At 45.6% G+C, this 22,293-nt stretch overlaps 1 protein-coding gene across 5 annotated transcripts in view; it reads left to right on the forward strand.

The window, feature by feature from the left end:
* Positions 1–22,293, forward strand: part of CHST1 (carbohydrate sulfotransferase 1) — a 176,507-nt gene that overhangs the window by 98,218 nt on the left and 55,996 nt on the right. For 2 of the 5 annotated variants that reach the window (XM_073541717.1, XM_073541721.1), the window contains exons 1-2: positions 2,242–2,370; positions 3,865–3,929. The gene's annotated coding sequence lies outside the window, so the exon portion shown is untranslated. Of the gene's footprint in view, positions 1–2,241; positions 2,371–2,912; positions 2,929–3,864; positions 3,930–22,293 lie in introns of those variants that run through there. The other 3 variants (XM_073541716.1, XM_073541719.1, XM_073541720.1) reach the window with 2 other exon arrangements.

Genomic DNA, 22,293 nt, shown 5'->3' on the forward strand with positions numbered 1-22,293 from the left:
GACATGACGGCTCCTCTCTGTAGACGGCTGTCAGCACACGTCTGTCGGATGTTCATTCACAAGCCCAGTGATTCCACACAACGACGTCTACACGATCTGTAAAACGGCCTGCAAATAGTTCTCATGTAATATTAAGAGTCACCTCGCCGTTCAGGTGAAATGCGATGTAGACAAAACGTACTCGTCTCTCATCCCTTACAGTAACGTGAAAGCAAGAGGATGTGTGAAATTACTAAAAAAAAAAATTCATAAACAGCGCCCCTCTTTTCTACAGGCGGTGCCTGGTATTGCAGTTCTGTTCTGTTGATTTGAATGGAGAGAAGCTGCAATACCATACATAGCCCACGGATGAGAGTGGCGCTGTTTCTGGAAAAAAGCAAGAAAATTATTTTACTTATCGAGGTTGGAAAATTTTTCATTGAAAAAAAAATTCAACTTCCTGTTAAGATCCTTATTTTTGCCCCTCGTTTACTCTGACAGCTGTTATGATGTTCTGCAGCAGCTGAGCTGTATTATAATGTTCTGCAGCAGCTGAGTTGTATTATGATGTTCTGCAGCAGCTGAGCTGTATTATAATGTTCTGCAGCAGCTGGGCTGTATTATGAGGTTCTGCAGCAGCTGGGCTGTATTATGAGGTTCTGCAGCAGTTGAGATGTGTTATGATCTGCAGCAGTTGGGGTGTGTAATATGAGGTTCTGCAGCAGCTGAGGTGTATGATGAGGTTCTGCAGCATCTGAGATGTATTATGATGTTCTGTAGCAGCTGGGGTGTATTATGATGTTCTGCAGCAGCTGAGCTGTATTATGATGTTCTGCAGCAGCTGAGTTGTATTATGATGTTCTGAAGCAGCTAGGGTGTGTAGTATGAGGTTCTGCAGCAGCTGGGGTGTGTTATGATGATGTTCTGCAGCAGCTGAGCTGTATTATGAGGTTATGCAGCAGCTGAGTTGTATTATGAGGTTCTGCAGCAGCTGAGCTGTATTATGAGGTTCTGCAGCAGCTGAGCTGTATTATGATGTTCTGCAGCAGCTGAGTTGTATTATGAGGTTCTGCAGCAGTTGAGATGTATTATGATCTGCAGCAGTTGGGGTTTGTAGTATGAGGTTCTGCAGCAGCTGAGGTGTATTATGAGGTTGTGCAGCAGCTGAGGTGTATGAGGAGGTTCAGCATCTGAGATGTATTATGATGTTCTGCAGCAGCTGGGGTGTGTAGTATGAGGTTCTGCAGCAGCTGAGCTGTATTATGAGGTTGTGCAGCAGCTGAGGTGTATGATGAGGTTCTGCAGCAGCTAAGGTGTATTATGAGATTCTGCAGCAGTTGAGCTGTATTATGAGGTTCAGCAGCAGCTGAGGTGTATTGTGTGGTTCAGCAGCAGCTGAGGTGTATTGTGAGGTTCTGCAGCAGCTGAGGTGTATGATGGGGTTCTGAAGCAGCTGATGTGTATTATGAGGTTCAGCAGCTGCAGCTGAGGACTGTGATGGGGTTCTGCAGCAGCTGAGGTGTATTATGAGGTTCTGCAGCAGCTGAGCTGTATTATGAGGTTCTGCAGCAGCTGAGCTGTATTATGATGTTCTGCAGCAGCTGAGTTGTATTATGAGGTTCTGCAGCAGTTGAGATGTATTATGATCTCCAGCAGTTGGGGTTTGTAGTATGAGGTTCTGCAGTAGCTGAGGTGTATTATGAGGTTGTGCAGCAGCTGAGGTGTATGAGGAGGTTCAGCATCTGAGATGTATTATGATGTTCTGCAGCAGCTGGGGTGTGTAGTATGAGGTTCTGCAGCAGCTGAGCTGTATTATGAGGTTGTGCAGCAGCTGAGGTGTATGATGAGGTTCTGCAGCAGCTAAGGTGTATTATGAGATTCTGCAGCAGTTGAGCTGTATTATGAGGTTCAGCAGCAGCTGAGGTGTATTGTGTGGTTCAGCAGCAGCTGAGGTGTATTGTGAGGTTCTGCAGCAGCTGAGGTGTATGATGGGGTTCTGAAGCAGCTGATGTGTATTATGAGGTTCAGCAGCTGCAGCTGAGGACTGTGATGGGGTTCTGCAGCAGCTGAGGTGTATTATGAGGTTCTGCAGCAGCTGAGGTCTGTGATGAGGCTCTGCAGCAGCTGGGGTGTATGACGGGGTTCTGCAGCAGCTGAGGTGTATGATGAGGTTCTGGAGCAGCTGAGGTCTGTGATGAGGTTCTGCAGCAGCTGAGGTCTGTGATGAGGTTCTGCAGCAACTGGGGTGTATGACGGGGTTCCGCAGCAGCTGAGGTGTATGATGAGGTTCTGGAGCAGCTGAGGTCTGTGATGAGGTTCTGCAGCAGCTGAGGTCTGTGATGAGGTTCTGCAGCAGTTGGTGTGTATGAGCAGTGCCTTGACATCTTGCAGGTATTGACCGGTGGATGTTTCTGCTCCTCTAGGACAGACAGATATTATCCTCTCATGGGTGGGCCGCCATGCTGCCCCCGCCTCGGCTGATATTGTGCTCTCATCCATTCTCGTTAATAATCAGACACCAATGTCTCCGGGCTCATTATTTATAGGGAGTAATCAATGCTTAATAATGTGTCTGTGCCAAACTACCTGACCTGTAATAAAGGGAGAATATATTCATCAAGATGAGATTACAGAGCTGCAGGGAAGAGGATGACGCTGACCACGGGGACAATCCTGACCCTCCTGTCGGCACAAATAGTAATGAACGTTACCGCTGCGCCCTGGATATTATTTACTGCGAACAGCGCCACACATCTGGTTGTGGCTGTGCCTGGTACTGCGGCTCAGAGCAACTGGGTCGCATTCAAGTGAATGAGGCTGAACTGCAGTACCAGGTGCTGCCACTACCAGATGTGTGGCCTCAGCTTACACCATGGTCCCATGTAGTGGCACGATTGCTTCCTGCGCTGGGACACTTTGGGGTCCGCACTTATTGGTCCCTTTTCGAAGGTGACTTTATTCCCCTTCTGCTTCAGTCTTGGAATTGCCCATCATTGTTTATCCAGAGTGTGTGCAGCGAGGAGAGATAGCGGGCGATGTACACAGCGATCCCCCCGCGAGCTCTGGCGGACGAGATAGACAGCCCACTGACGCCGCCGCCGCGCAGATAAGGACGGATCGTGTCAGTAACTTCATAAACTCGACCATCGCCGCCTTCAACAGCAACATCAAGTCTGCTCTGGGGGAAAAAAAAAACAAAAACCCGTATCCGACCGAATGTGTAAAATAGCAGCGCCATAATATGTTCTCATTAACCCCTGCATTACCAGCGTTCGTTTTTGCGCTCCTGTGTAAGAAGCGTAATTTTCTATTCATTTTGCCACTGACGTTGAATTCTTTGTTTGTTTGTTTGATTCTGCAGGGAGAGTTGCGTTTTTTTATGACAACATTGACTTCATCATAAGGCTGTGTGCACACGCCGCGGATTCACCTGCGGGTTTTTCCACTCAGATCCGCAGGTAAAACCGCAGGTAAAGTGAGCTGCGGTTTTCCTGCGGATTAGCCCTGCGGTTTCCCACTTCTACTATGTTAAAGGTGTGAAATCGCTGCGGAATCCGCACAAACAATTGACATGCTGCGGTTTGTAAACTGCAGCAAAACCGCGCGGAAAAAACTGTACCATGTCTGCAGAACTGCTGCGTTTCCGCAGAGCCAAAACCGCAGCGGAACCGCAGCAGAATCCGCACTAAAACAGTCTGAGAAACAATTAAAAAAAATGTGGTTCTTCAGGTCAGTACCTTTGAGGCGATGACAACGTTTTGTGTTTTGTTTTTTTTTAATTGGTTAATAAAAATTCTAAATTTTGTGAAAAAATAAAAATTCTTTTTGTGTCGACGTTTTCTAAGACCAGTAACTTTTTGTTTTTTTAAAAATTTTTTCCCACAGATGGAGTTGTGGGAGAACTTGTTTTTTTTGCGTGGTGAGAAGACGTTTTTATTGCTACTCTTGAGGTACGTGACATGTTTGGATCACTTGTTACTTAATGTTGTTGGTTAAGTGCAGAGAAAATCGGCGATTGTGGCGTCTACTTTTCTGGCCTGACCACATTTGGTGCCCGGAGAGGATGGCTTTATAGTGTAGAATGCTTTTGTGGATGCGGCGACGCTGAGCGTTTACTTTTCCCATCTTCTTAATGTCTATTTTTAAAGGGAGAAAAGGAAGCGAAATGGAATTTGTGAAGTTTTTCTCGCTCCTTGTTCATATTTTTTTTTACACTTTCCTTCTTTTTACTTTTCTTGAACTTGTAATCATTTGATCACTTTCTGTATGTACTAGAATCTCGCTAGGACTTGACAGGAAGACCAACATAACACCCTGTAATCACCCACACGGTACCCTGTAATCACCCACACGGTACCCTGTAATCACCCACACGGTACCCTGTAATCACCCACACGGTACCCTGTAATCACCCACGCGGTACCCCGTAATCACCCACACAGTACTCTGCAATCACCCACACGGTACCCCATAATCACCCACAGTGTACCCTGTAATCACCCACACGGTACCCCATTATCACCCACAGTGTACCCTGTAATCACTCACACGGTACCCTGTAATTACCCACACAATACTCTGTAATCACCCACACTATAACACAATACTCTGTAATCACCCACACTATACCCTGTAATCACCCACACGGTACCCTGTAATTACCCACACAGTACTCTGCAATCACCCACACGGTACCCCATAATCACCCACAGTGTACCCTGTAATCACCCACACGGTACCCCATTATCACCCACAGTGTACCCTGTAATCACTCACACGGTACCCTGTAATTACCCACACAATACTCTGTAATCACCCACACTATTCCCTGTAATCACTCACACGGTACCCTGTAATCACCCACACAGTACTCTGTAATCACCCACACGGTACCCCGTAATGACCCACACGGTACCCCATAATCACCCACAGTGTACCCTGTAATCACCCACACGGTACCCTGTAATCACCAACATAGTACTCTGTAATCACCCACACAATACTCTGTAATCACCCACACTATACCCTGTAATCACTCACACGGTACCCTGTAATCACCCACACAATACACTGTAATCACCCACACTATACCCTGTAATCACTCACACGGTACCCTGTAATCACCCACACAATACTCTGTAATCACCCACGCAATACTCTGTAATCACCCACGCAATACTCTGTAATCACCCACACGGTACTCCGTAATCACCCACACTATACCCTGTAATCACCCACACGGTACTCCATAATCACCCACACTATATCCTGTAATCGCTCACACAGTACCCTGTAATCACCCACACAGTACTCTGTAATCACCCACGCGATACTCTGTAATTACCCACACAATACTCTGTAATCACCCACACGGACACGGTACTCTGTAATCACCCACACAGTACTCTGTAATCACCCACATGGTACTCTGTAATCACCCACACGGTACCCTGTAATCATCCACACGGTACCCTGTAATCACCCACGCGATACTCTGTAATCACCCACACGGTACTCTGTAACCACCCACACGATACTCTGTAATCACCCACACGGTACCCTGTAATCACCCACAATGTACCCTGTAATCGATCTACACAGTACTCTGTACTCACCGACGTGGTACCGCGTAATCAAACACGCGGTACCCCATAATCACCCACACAGCATTCTGTAATTTCTCACACGGTACCCCCGAAATCACCCACACTGTACCCTGTAATCAAACGCGCGCTACCCCATAATCACTCACACAGTACTTTGTAATTACTCACAAGGTACCCTGTAATCATCAACACAGTACTCTGTAATCACCAACACAATACCCTGTAATTACCCACACAATACTCTGTAATCACCCAAACAATACTCTGTAATCACCCACACAATACCCTGTAATTACCCACACAATACTCTGTAATCACTCACACGGTATCCTGTAATCACCCACACAATACTCTGTAATCACCCACACTGTACCCTGTAATCACCCACACGGTACTCTGTAATCACCCACACAGTACTCTGTAATCCCCCACACAATACTCTGTAATCACCCACACAATACTCTGTAATCACCCACACAATACTCTCTAATCACCCACACAATACTCTCTAATCACCCACACAGTACTCTGTAATTACCCACATGGTACTCTGTAATCACCCACACAGTACTCTGTAATTACCCACATGGTACCCTGTAATCATCAACACAGTACTCTGTAATCACCCACACAATACCCTGTAATTACCCACATGGTACCCTGTAATCACCCACACAATACTCTGTAATCACCCACACTGTACCCTGTAATCACCCACACAGTACTCTGTAATCACCCACACAGTACTCTGTAATCACCCACACAATACTCTCTAATCACCCACACAATACTCTGTAATCACCCACACAGTACTCTGTAATTACCCACATGGTACCCTGTAATCATCAACACAGTACTCTGTAATCACCCACACAATACTCTGCAATCACCCACGCAATACCCTGTAATCACTCACACAATACTCTGTAATCACCCAAACAATACTCTGTAATCACCCACACAATACCCTGTAATTACTCACACAATACTATGGAATCACCCACACTATACCCTGTGATCACTCACACAATACTCTGTAATCACCCACACAATACTCTGTAATCACCCACACTGTACCCTGTAATCACCCACACAATACTCTGTAATCACCCACACAATAATCTGTAATCACCCACACAATACCCTGTAATTACCCACACAATACTCTGTAATCACCCACACTATACCCTGTAATCACTCACACAATACTCTGTAATCACCCACGCAATACCCTGTAATCACCCACACTATACCCTGTAATCACCCACACTATACCCTGTAATCACCCACACTATACCCTGTAATCACCCACACTATACCCTGTAATCACCCACACTATACCCTGTAATCACTCACACTATACCCTGTAATCACTCACACGGTACCCTGTAATCACCCACACGGTACTCCGTAATCACCCACACTATATCCTGTAATCACCCACACAGTACTCTGTAATCACCCACACAATACCCTGTAATTACCCACACAATACTCTGTAATCACCCACACTATACCCGGTAATCACTCACACAATACCCTGTAATCACCCACACAATACTCTGTAATCACCCACACAATACCCTGTAATCACCCACACAATACCCTGTAATCACCCACACGGTACTCCGTAATCACCCACACAGTACTCTGTAATCACCCACACAATACCCTGTAATTACCCACACAATACTCTGTAATCACCCACACTATACCCGGTAATCACTCACACAATACCCTGTAATCACCCACACAATACTCTGTAATCACCCACACAATACTCTGTAATCACCCACACAATACCCTGTAATCACCCACACGGTACTCCGTAATCACCCACACGGTACTCTGTAATCACCCACACAATACTCTGTAATCACCCACACAATACTCTGTAATCACCCACACAGTACTCTGTAAACACCCACACAGTACTCTGTAATTACCCACACAATACTCTGTAATTACCCACACGGTACTCTGTAATCACCCACACAGTACTCTGTAATCACCCACGCAATACCTTGTAATTACCCACACAATACCCTGTAATTACCCACACAATACTCTGTAATCACCCACACAATGCTCTGTAATCACCCACACAATACTCTGTAATCACCCACGCAATACCCTGTAATCACCCACACAGTAGTCTGTAATCACCCACGCAATACCCTGTAATCACCCACACGGTACTCTTTAATCACCCACACAGTACTCTGTAATCACCCACACAATACTCTGTAATCACTCACACAATACCCTGTAATTACCCACACAATACCCTGTAATCACCCACGCAATACCCTGTAATCACCCACGCAATACCCTGTAATCACCCACACTATACCCTGTAATCACTCGCACAATACTCTGTAATCACCCACACAATACTCTGTAATCACCCACACAATACCCTGTAATTACCCACACAATACTCTGTAATCACCCACACTATACCCTGTAATCACTCACACGGTACCCTGTAATCACCCACACAATACTCTGTAATCACCCACACAATACCCTGTAATCACCCACACAATACTCTGTAATCACCCACACTATACCCTGTAATCACTCACACGGTACCCTGTAATCACTCACACGGTACCCTGTAATCACCCACACAGTACTCTGTAATCACCCACACAATACTCTGTAATCACCCATACAATACTCTCTAATCACCCACACAATACTCTCTAATCACCCACACAATACTCTGTAATCACCCACATAGTACTCTGTAATTACCCACACGGTACTCTGTAATCACCCACACAGTACTCTGTAATTACCCACACTATACCCTGTAATCACTCACACAATACTCTGTAATCACCCACACAATACTCTGTAATCACCCACACAATACCCTGTAATTACCCACACAATACCCTGTAATCACCCACACTATACCCTGTAATCACTCACACGGTACCCTGTAATCACCCACACAATACTCTGTAATCACCCACACAATACCCTGTAATTACCCACACAATACCCTGTAATCACTCACACTATACCCTGTAATCACTCACACGGTACCCTGTAATCACCCACACGGGACTCTGTAATAACCCACACGGGACTCTGTAATCACCCACACAATACTCTGTAATCACCCACACGGTACTCTGTAATCACCCACACGGTACTCTGTAATCACCCACACAGTACTCTGTAATCACCCACACAATACTCTGTTATCACCCACACCGTACCCTGTAATCACCGACACAATACTCTGTAATCACCCACACAGTACTCTGTAATCACCCACACAATACTCTGTAATCACCCACACAGTACCCTGTAATCACCCACACAGTACTCTGTAATAACGCACACGGTACTCTGTAATCACCCACACAATACTCTGTAATCACCCACACAGTACCCTGTAATCACCCACACAGTACTCTGTAATAACGCACACGGTACTCTGTAATCACCCACACGGTACTCTGTAATCACCCACACAGTACTCTGTAATCACCCACACAGTACTCTGTAATCACCCACACAGTACTCTGTAATCACCCACACAGTATTCTGTAATCACCCACACAATACTCTGTAATCACCCACACAATACTCTGTAATCACCCACACGGTACTCTGTAATTACCCACACGGTACTCTGTAATTACCCACACAATACTCTGTAATCACCCACACTATACCCTGTGATCACTCACACGGTACCCTGTAATCACCCACACTGTACCCTGTAATCACCCACACGGTACTCTGTAATCACCCACACGGTACTCTGTAATCACCCACACGGTACTCTGTAATCACCCACACAGTACTCTGTAATCACCCACACAGTACTCTGTAATCACCCACACAATACTCTGTAATCACCCACACTATACCCTGTAATCACTCACACAATACTCTGTAATCACCCACACAATACCCTGTAATTACCCACACAATACTCTGTAATCACCCACACTATACCCTGTAATTACCCACACAATACTCTGTAATCACCCACACGGTACCCTGTAATCACCCACACAGTACTCTGTAATCACCCACACAGTACTCTGTAATCACCCACGCAATACCCTGTAATTACCCACGCAATACCCTGTAATCACCCACACAATACCCTGTAATCACCCACACAATACCCTGTAATTAACTAGACAATACTCTGTAATCATCCACACAATACTCTGTAATCACCCACACAGTACTCTGTAATCACCCACACAATACTCTGTAATCACCCACACTATACCCTGTAATCACTCACACAGTACTCTGTAATCACCCACACGGTACCTCATAATCACCCACGCGATACTCTGTAATCACCCACGCAATACCCTGTATTCACCCACACGGTACTCTGTAATCACCCACACGGTACTCTGTAATCACCCACACAATACTCTGTAATCACCCACACAGTACTCTGTAATCACCCACACGGTACCTCATAATCACCCACGCGATACTCTGTAATCACCCACGCGATACTCTGTAATCACCCACACGGTACCTCATAATCACCCACGCGATACTCTGTAATCACCCACACAGTACTCTGTAATCACCCACACGGTACTCTGTAATCACCCACACGGTACCTCATAATCACCCAAACGGTACTCTGTAATCACCCACACAGTACTCTGTAATTACCCACACGATACCCTGTAATCACCCACACGATACTCTGTAATCACCCACACGATACTCTGTAATCACCCACACGGTACCCTGTAATCACCCACACGGTACCCTGTAATCGATCTACACAGTACTCTGTAATCACCGACGTGGTACCGCGTAATCAAACACGCGGTACCCCATAATCACCCACACAGTATTCTGTAATTTCTCACACGGTACCCCCGAAATTACCAACACTGTACCCTGTAATCAAATGCGCTCTACCCCATAATCACTCACACAGTACTTTGTAATTACTCACATGATACCCTGTAATCACCAACACAGTACTCTGTAATCACCCACACAATACTCTGTAATCACCCACACTATACCCTGTAATCACTCACACGGTACCCTGTATTCACCCACACAATACTCTGTAATCACCCACACTATACCCTGTAATCACTCACACAATACTCTGTAATCACCCACACTATACCCTGTAATCACTCACACAATACTCTGTAATCACCCACGCAATACCCTGTAATCACCAACACTATACCCTGTAATCACTCACACAATACCCTGTAATCACCCACACTATACCCTGTAATCACCCACACTATACTCTGTAATCACCCACACTATACCCTGTAATCACCCACGCAATACCCTGTAATCACCCACGCAATACCCTGTAATCACCCACACAATACCCTGTAATCACCCACACAATACTCTGTAATCACCCACACTATACCCTGTAATCACTCACACGGTACCCTGTAATCACTCACACGGTACCCTGTAATCACCCACACAGTACTCTGTAATCACCCACACAATACTCTGTAATCACCCATACAATACTCTCTAATCACCCACACAATACTCTCTAATCACCCACACAATACTCTGTAATCACCCACATAGTACTCTGTAATTACCCACACGGTACTCTGTAATCACCCACACAGTACTCTGTAATTACCCACACTATACCCTGTAATCACTCACACAATACTCTGTAATCACCCACACAATACCCTGTAATTACCCACACAATACTCTGTAATCACCCACACAATACTCTGTAATCACCCACGCAATACCCTGTAATCACCCACACTATACCCTGTAATCACTCACACAATACTCTGTAATCACCCACACAATACTCTGTAATCACCCACTCAATACCCTGTAATTACCCACACTATACCCTGTAATCACCCACACTATACCCTGTAATCACTCACACGGTACCCTGTAATCACCCACACAATACTCTGTAATCACCCACACAATACCCTGTAATTACCCACACAATACCCTGTAATCACCCACACTATACCCTGTAATCACCCACACGGTACCCTGTAATCACCCACACGGTACCCTGTAATCACCCACACGGGACTCTGTAATAACCCACACGGGACTCTGTAATCACCCACACGGTACTCTGTAATCACCCACACTGTACTCTGTAATCACCCACACAGTACTCTGTAATCACCCACACAGTACTCTGTTATCACCCACACCGTACCCTGTAATCACCGACACAATACTCTGTAATCACCCACACAGTACTCTGTAATCACCCACACAATACTCTGTAATCACCCACACAGTACCCTGTAATCACCCACACAGTACTCTGTAATAACGCACACGGTACTCTGTAATCACCCACACAATACTCTGTAATCACCCACACAGTACCCTGTAATCACCCACACAGTACTCTGTAATCACCCACACGGTACTCTGTAATCACCCACACAGTACTCTGTAATCACCCACACAGTACTCTGTAATCACCCACACAGTATTCTGTAATCACCCACACAATACTCTGTAATCACCCACACAATACTCTGTAATCACCCACACGGTACTCTGTAATCACCCACACGGTACTCTGTAATCACCCACACGGTACCTCATAATCACCCAAACGGTACTCTGTAATTACCCACACGGTACTCTGTAATTACCCACACAATACTCTGTAATCACCCACACTATACCCTGTGATCACTCACACGGTACCCTGTAATCACCCACACGGTACTCTGTAATCACCCACACGGTACTCTGTAATCACCCACACGGTACTCTGTAATCACCCACACAATACTCTGTAATCACCCACACAATACTCTGTAATCACCCACACTATACCCTGTAATCACTCACACAATACTCTGTAATCTCCCACACAATACTCTGTAATCACCCACACAATACCCTGTAATTACCCACACAATACTCTGTAATCACCCACACTATACCCTGTAATTACCCACACGGTACCCTGTAATCACCCACACAGTACTCTGTAATCACCCACACAGTACTCTGTAATCACCCACGCAATACCCTGTAATTACCCACGCAATACCCTGTAATCACCCACACAATACCCTGTAATCACCCACACAATACCCTGTAATTAACTACACAATACTCTGTAATCATCCACACAATACTCTGTAATCACCCACACAGTACTCTGTAATCACCCACACAATACTCTGTAATCACCCACACTATACCCTGTAATCACTCACACAGTACTCTGTAATCACCCACACGGTACCTCATAATCACCCACGCGATACTCTGTAATCACCCACACGGTACTCTGTAATCACCCACACAGTACCTCATAATCACCCACGCGATACTCTGTAATCACCCACGCAATACCCTGTATTCACCCACACGGTACTCTGTAATCACCCACACGGTACTCTGTAATCACCCACACAATACTCTGTAATCACCCACACAGTACTCTGTAATCACCCACACGGTACCTCATAATCACCCACGCGATACTCTGTAATCACCCACGCGATACTCTGTAATCACCCACACGGTACCTCATAATCACCCACGCGATACTCTGTAATCACCCACACAGTACTCTGTAATCACCCACACGGTACTCTGTAATCACCCACACGGTACCTCATAATCACCCAAACGGTACTCTGTAATCACCCACACAGTACTCTGTAATTACCCACACGATACCCTGTAATCACCCACACGATACTCTGTAATCACCCACACGATACTCTGTAATCACCCACACGGTACCCTGTAATCACCCACACGGTACCCTGTAATCACCCACACGGTACCCTGTAATCGATCTACACAGTACTCTGTAATCACCGACGTGGTACCGCGTAATCAAACACGCGGTACCCCATAATCACCCACACAGTATTCTGTAATTTCTCACACGGTACCCCCGAAATTACCAACACTGTACCCTGTAATCAAATGCGCTCTACCCCATAATCACTCACACAGTACTTTGTAATTACTCACATGATACCCTGTAATCACCAACACAGTACTCTGTAATCACCCACACAATACTCTGTAATCACCCACACTATACCCTGTAATCACTCACACGGTACCCTGTATTCACCCACACAATACTCTGTAATCACCCACACTATACCCTGTAATCACTCACACAATACTCTGTAATCACCCACACTATACCCTGTAATCACTCACACAATACTCTGTAATCACCCACGCAATACCCTGTAATCACCAACACTATACCCTGTAATCACTCACACAATACCCTGTAATCACCCACACTATACCCTGTAATCACCCACACTATACTCTGTAATCACCCACACTATACCCTGTAATCACCCACGCAATACCCTGTAATCACCCACGCAATACCCTGTAATCACCCACACAATACTCTGTAATCACCCACACAATACCCTGTAATCACCCACACAATACTCTGTAATCACCCACACTATACCCTGTAATCACTCACACGGTACCCTGTAATCACTCACACGGTACCCTGTAATCACCCACACAGTACTCTGTAATCACCCACACAATACTCTGTAATCACCCATACAATACTCTCTAATCACCCACACAATACTCTCTAATCACCCACACAATACTCTGTAATCACCCACATAGTACTCTGTAATTACCCACACGGTACTCTGTAATCACCCACACAGTACTCTGTAATTACCCACACTATACCCTGTAATCACTCACACAATACTCTGTAATTACCCACACAATACTCTGTAATCACCCACACAATACTCTGTAATCACCCACGCAATACCCTGTAATCACCCACACTATACCCTGTAATCACTCACACAATACTCTGTAATCACCCACACAATACTCTGTAATCACCCACTCAATACCCTGTAATTACCCACACTATACCCTGTAATCACCCACACTATACCCTGTAATCACTCACACGGTACCCTGTAATCACCCACACAATACTCTGTAATCACCCACACAATACCCTGTAATTACCCACACAATACCCTGTAATCACCCACACTATACCCTGTAATCACCCACACGGTACCCTGTAATCACCCACACGGTACCCTGTAATCACCCACACGGGACTCTGTAATAACCCACACGGGACTCTGTAATCACCCACACGGTACTCTGTAATCACCCACACTGTACTCTGTAATCACCCACACAGTACTCTGTAATCACCCACACAGTACTCTGTTATCACCCACACCGTACCCTGTAATCACCGACACAATACTCTGTAATCACCCACACAGTACTCTGTAATCACCCACACAATACTCTGTAATCACCCACACAGTACCCTGTAATCACCCACACAGTACTCTGTAATAACGCACACGGTACTCTGTAATCACCCACACAATACTCTGTAATCACCCACACAGTACCCTGTAATCACCCACACAGTACTCTGTAATCACCCACACGGTACTCTGTAATCACCCACACGGTACTCTGTAATCACCCACACAGTACTCTGTAATCACCCACACAGTATTCTGTAATCACCCACACAATACTCTGTAATCACCCACACAATACTCTGTAATCACCCACACGGTACTCTGTAATCACCCACACGGTACTCTGTAATCACCCACACGGTACCTCATAATCACCCAAACGGTACTCTGTAATTACCCACACGGTACTCTGTAATTACCCACACAATACTCTGTAATCACCCACACTATACCCTGTGATCACTCACACGGTACCCTGTAATCACCCACACGGTACTCTGTAATCACCCACACGGTACTCTGTAATCACCCACACGGTACTCTGTAATCACCCACACAATACTCTGTAATCACCCACACAATACTCTGTAATCACCCACACTATACCCTGTAATCACTCACACAATACTCTGTAATCTCCCACACAATACTCTGTAATCACCCACACAATACCCTGTAATTACCCACACAATACTCTGTAATCACCCACACTATACCCTGTAATTACCCACACGGTACCCTGTAATCACCCACACAGTACTCTGTAATCACCCACACAGTACTCTGTAATCACCCACGCAATACCCTGTAATTACCCACGCAATACCCTGTAATCACCCACACAATACCCTGTAATCACCCACACAATACCCTGTAATTAACTACACAATACTCTGTAATCATCCACACAATACTCTGTAATCACCCACACAGTACTCTGTAATCACCCACACAATACTCTGTAATCACCCACACTATACCCTGTAATCACTCACACAGTACTCTGTAATCACCCACACGGTACCTCATAATCACCCACGCGATACTCTGTAATCACCCACACGGTACTCTGTAATCACCCACACAGTACCTCATAATCACCCACGCGATACTCTGTAATCACCCACGCAATACCCTGTATTCACCCACACGGTACTCTGTAATCACCCACACGGTACTCTGTAATCACCCACACAATACTCTGTAATCACCCACACAGTACTCTGTAATCACCCACACGGTACCTCATAATCACCCACGCGATACTCTGTAATCACCCACGCGATACTCTGTAATCACCCACACGGTACCTCATAATCACCCACGCGATACTCTGTAATCACCCACACAGTACTCTGTAATCACCCACACGGTACTCTGTAATCACCCACACGGTACCTCATAATCACCCAAACGGTACTCTGTAATCACCCACACAGTACTCTGTAATTACCCACACGATACCCTGTAATCACCCACACGATACTCTGTAATCACCCACACGATACTCTGTAATCACCCACACGGTACCCTGTAATCACCCACACGGTACCCTGTAATCACCCACACGGTACCCTGTAATCGATCTACACAGTACTCTGTAATCACCGACGTGGTACCGCGTAATCAAACACGCGGTACCCCATAATCACCCACACAGTATTCTGTAATTTCTCACACGGTACCCCCGAAATTACCAACACTGTACCCTGTAATCAAATGCGCGCTACCCCATAATCACTCACACAGTACTTTGTAATTACTCACACGATACCCTGTAATCACCAACACAGTACTCTGTAATCACCCACACAATACTCTGTAATCACCCACACTATACCCTGTAATCACTCACACGGTACCCTGTATTCACCCACACAATACTCTGTAATCACCCACACTATACCCTGTAATCACTCACACAATACTCTGTAATCACCCACACTATACCCTGTAATCACTCACACAATACTCTGTAATCACCCACGCAATACCCTGTAATCACCAACACTATACCCTGTAATCACTCACACAATACCCTGTAATCACCCACACTATACCCTGTAATCACCCACACTATACTCTGTAATCACCCACACTATACCCTGTAATCACCCACGCAATACCCTGTAATCACCCACACAATACTCTGTAATCACCCACACAATACCCTGTAATCACCCACACAATACCCTGTAATCACCCACACTATACCCTGTAATCACCCACACTATACCCTGTAATCACTCACACGGTACCCTGTAATCACCCACACGGTACTCCGTAATCACCCACACTATATCGTGTAATCACCCACACAGTACTCTGTAATCACCCACACAATACCCTGTAATTACCCACACAATACTCTGTAATCACCCACACTATACCCTGTAATCACTCACACAATACTCTGTAATCACCCACACAATACTCTGTAATCACCCACACAATACCCTGTAATTACCCACACAATACTCTGTAATCACCCACACAATACCCTGTAATCACCCACACAATACCCTGTAATCACCCACACAGTACTCCGTAATCACCCACACAGTACTCCGTAATCACCCACACAGTACTCCGTAATCACCCACATGGTACTCTGTAATCACCCACACAATACTCTGTAATCACCCACACAATACTCTGTAATCACCCACGCAATACTCTGTAATCACCCACACAATACCCTGTAATCACCCACACAATACTCTGTAATCACCCACACAATACTCTGTAATCACCCACACAGTACTCTGTAATCACCCACACAATACTCTGTAATCACCCACACTATACCCTGTAATCACTCACACAATACTCTGTAATCTCCCACACAATACTCTGTAATCACCCACACTATACCCTGTAATTACCCACACAATACTCTGTAATCACCCACACGGTTCCCTGTAATCACCCACACGGTACTCTGTAATCACCCACACAGTACTCTGTAATCACCCACGCAATACCCTGTAATTACCCACGCAATACCCTGTAATCACCCACACAATACCCTGTAATCACCCACACAATACCCTGTAATTAACTACACAATACTCTGTAATCACCCACACGGTACCCTGTAATCACCCACGCGATACTTTGTAATCACCCACACAATACTCTGTAATCACCCACACGGTACTCTGTAATCACCCACACGGTACCCTGTAATCACCCACGCGATACTCTGTAATCACCCACACGGTACTCTGTAATCACCCACACAATACTCTGTAATCACCCACACAGTACTCGGTAATCACCCACACGGTACCTCATAATCACCCACGCTATACTCTGTAATCACCCACATGGTACTCTGTAATCACCCACGCGATACTTTGTAATCACCCACACAATACTCTGTAATCACCCACACGGTACTCTGTAATCACCCACACGGTACCCTGTAATCACCCACGCGATACTCTGTAATCACCCACACGGTACTCTGTAATCACCCACACAATACTCTGTAATCACCCACACAGTACTCGGTAATCACCCACACGGTACCTCATAATCACCCACGCTATACTCTGTAATCACCCACACGGTACTCTGTAATCACCCACACAGTACTCTGTAATCACCCACACAGTACTCTGTAATCACCCATGCGATACTCTGTAATCACCCACACGGTACCTCATAATCACCCACGCGATACTCTGTAATCACCCACACAGTACTCTGTAATCACCCACACGGTACTCTGTAATTACCCACATGATACTCTGTAATCACCCACGCGATACTTTGTAATCACCCACACAATACTCTGTAATCACCCACACGGTACTCTGTAATCACCCACACGGTACCCTGTAATCACCCACGTGATACTCTGTAATCACCCACACGGTACTCTGTAATCACCCACACAATACTCTGTAATCACCCACACAGTACTCTGTAATCACCCACACGGTACCTCATAATCACCCACGCGATACTCTGTAATCACCCACACGGTACTCTGTAATCACCCACACGGTACTCTGTAATCACCCACACGGTACTCTGTAATCACCCACGCGATACTCTGTAATCACCCACACGGTACCTCATAATCACCCACGCGATACTCTGTAATTACCCACACAATACTCTGTAATCACCCACACTATACCCTGTAATCACTCACACAATACCCTGTAATCACCCACACAATACTCTGTAATCACCCACACAATACTCTGTAATCACCCACACAATACCCTGTAATTACTCACACAATACTCTGTAATCACCCACACAATACTCTGTAATCACCCACACTATACCCTGTAATCACTCACACAATACCCTGTAATCACCCACACAATACTCTGTAATCACCCACACAATACTCTGTAATCACCCACACAATACCCTGTAATTACTCACACAATACTCTGTAATCACCCACACAATACTCTGTAATCACCCACGCAATACCCTGTAATCACCCACACAATACTCTGTAATCACCCACACAATACTCTGTAATCACCCACACAATACCCTGTAATCACCCACACAATACTCTGTAATCACCCACACTATACCCTGTAATCACTCACACGGTACCCTGTAATCACCCACACAATACTCTGTAATCACCCACACAATACCCTGTAATTACCCACACAATACTCTGTAATCAGCCACACGGTACCCTGTAATCACCCACACAGTACTCTGTAATCACCCACACAATACTCTGTAATCACCCACACAATACTCTCTAATCACCCACACAATACTCTCTAATCACCTACACAATACTCTCTAATCACCCACACAATACTCTGTAATTACCCACATGGTACTCTGTAATCACCCACACAGTACTCTGTAATTACCCACATGGTACCCTGTAATCATCAACACAGTGCTCTGTAATCACCCACGCAATACCCTGTAATTACCCACACAATACTCTGTAATCACCCACACTATACACTGTAATCACCCACACAATACCCTGTAATTACCCACACAATACCCTGTAATTACCCACACAATACCCTGTAATCACTAACATGGTACCCTGTAATCACCCACACAATACTCTGTAATCACCCACACTGTACCATGTAATCACCCACACGGTACTCTGTAATCACCCACACAGTACTCTCTAATCACCCACACAGTACTCTCTAATCACCCACACAATACTCTCTAATCACTCACACAATACTCTCTAATCACCCACACAGTACTCTGTAATTACCCACATGGTACCCTGTAATCATCAACACAGTGCTCTGTAATCACCCACATGGTACTCTGTAATCACCCACGCGATACTTTGTAATCACCCACACAATACTCTGTAATCACCCACACGGTACTCTGTAATCACCCACACGGTACCCTGTAATCACCCACGCGGTACTCTGTAATCACCCACACGGTACTCTGTAATCACCCACACGGTACTCTGTAATCACCCACACAGTACTCTGTAATCACCCACACGGTACCTCATAATCACCCACGCGATACTCTGTAATCACCCACACGGTACTCTGTAATCACCCACACGGTACTCTGTAATCACCCACGCGATACTCTGTAATCACCCACACGGTACCTCATAATCACCCACGCGATACTCTGTAATCACCCACACGGTACTCTGTAATCACCCACACGGTACTCTGTAATCACCCACACGGTACTCTGTAATCACCCACACGGTACTCTGTAATCACCCACGCAATACCCTGTAATCACCCACGCAATACCCTGTAATCACCCACGCAATACCCTGTAATCACCCACACAATACCCTGTAATCACCCACACGATACCCTGTAATTAACTACACAATACTCTGTAATCACCCACACAATACTCTGTAGTCACCCACACAATACTCTGTAATTACCCACATGGTACTCTGTAATCACCCACGCGATACTTTGTAATCACCCACACAATACTCTGTAATCACCCACACGGTACTCTGTAATCACCCACACGGTACCCTGTAATCACCCACGCGATACTCTGTAATCACCCACACGGTACTCTGTAATCACCCACACAATACTCGGTAATCACCCACACAGTACTCGGTAATCACCCACACGGTACTTCATAATCACCCACGCTATACTCTGTAATCACCCACACGGTACTCTGTAATCACCCACACAGTACTCTGTAATCACCCACGCGATACTCTGTAATCACCCACACGGTACCTCATAATCACCCACGAGATACTCTGTAATCACCCACACAGTACTCTGTAATCACCCACACGGTACTCTGTAATCACCCACACGGTACTCTGTAATCACCCACGCGATACTCTGTAATCAACCACACGGTACCTCATAATCACCCACGCGATACTCTGTAATTACCCACACAATACTCGGTAATCACCCACACTATACCCTGTAATCACTCACACAATACCCTGTAATCACCCACACAATACTCTGTAATCACCCACATAATACTCTGTAATCACCCACATAATACCCTGTAATCACCCACACAATACTCTGTAATCACCCACACAATACTCTGTAATCACCCACGCAATACCCTGTAATCACCCACGCGGTACTCTGTAATCACCCACACGGTACTCTGTAATCACCCACACAATACTCTGTAATCACCCACACAGTACTCTGTAATCACCCACACAATACCCTGTAATTACCCACACAATACTCTGTAATCACCCACACTATACCCTGTAATCACTCACACAATACTCTGTAATCTCCCACACAATACTCTGTAATCACCCACACAATACCCTGTAATCACCCACACAATACCCTGTAATCACCCACACTATACCCTGTAATCACTCACACGGTACCCTGTAATCACCCACACAATACTCTGTAATCACCCACACAATACCCTGTAATTACCCACACAATACCCTGTAATCACCCACACGGTACCCTGTAATCACCCACACAGTACTCTGTAATCACCCACACAGTACTCTGTAATCACCCACGCAATACCCTGTAATCACCCACGCAATACCCTGTAATCACCCACACAATACCCTGTAATCACCCACACAATACCCTGTAATTAACTACACAATACTCTGTAATCACCCACACAGTACTCTGTAATTACCCACATGGTACTCTGTAATCACCCAAGCGATACTTTGTAATCACCCACACAATACTCTGTAATCACCCACACGGTACTCTGTAATCACCCACACGGTACCCTGTAATCACCCACGCCATACTCTGTAATCACCCACACGGTACTCTGTAATCACCCACACAGTACTCGGTAATCACCCACACGGTAACCTGTAATCACCCACGCTATACTCTGTAATCACCCACACGGTACTCTGTAATCACCCACACAGTACTCTGTAATCACCCACGCGATACTCTGTAATCACCCACACGGTACTCTGT

This window comes from Dendrobates tinctorius, unplaced genomic scaffold (genome assembly GCF_039654945.1).
Source record: "Dendrobates tinctorius isolate UK_male_01 unplaced genomic scaffold, ASM3965494v1 ptg000124l, whole genome shotgun sequence".
Classification (NCBI taxonomy): domain Eukaryota; kingdom Metazoa; phylum Chordata; class Amphibia; order Anura; family Dendrobatidae; genus Dendrobates; species Dendrobates tinctorius.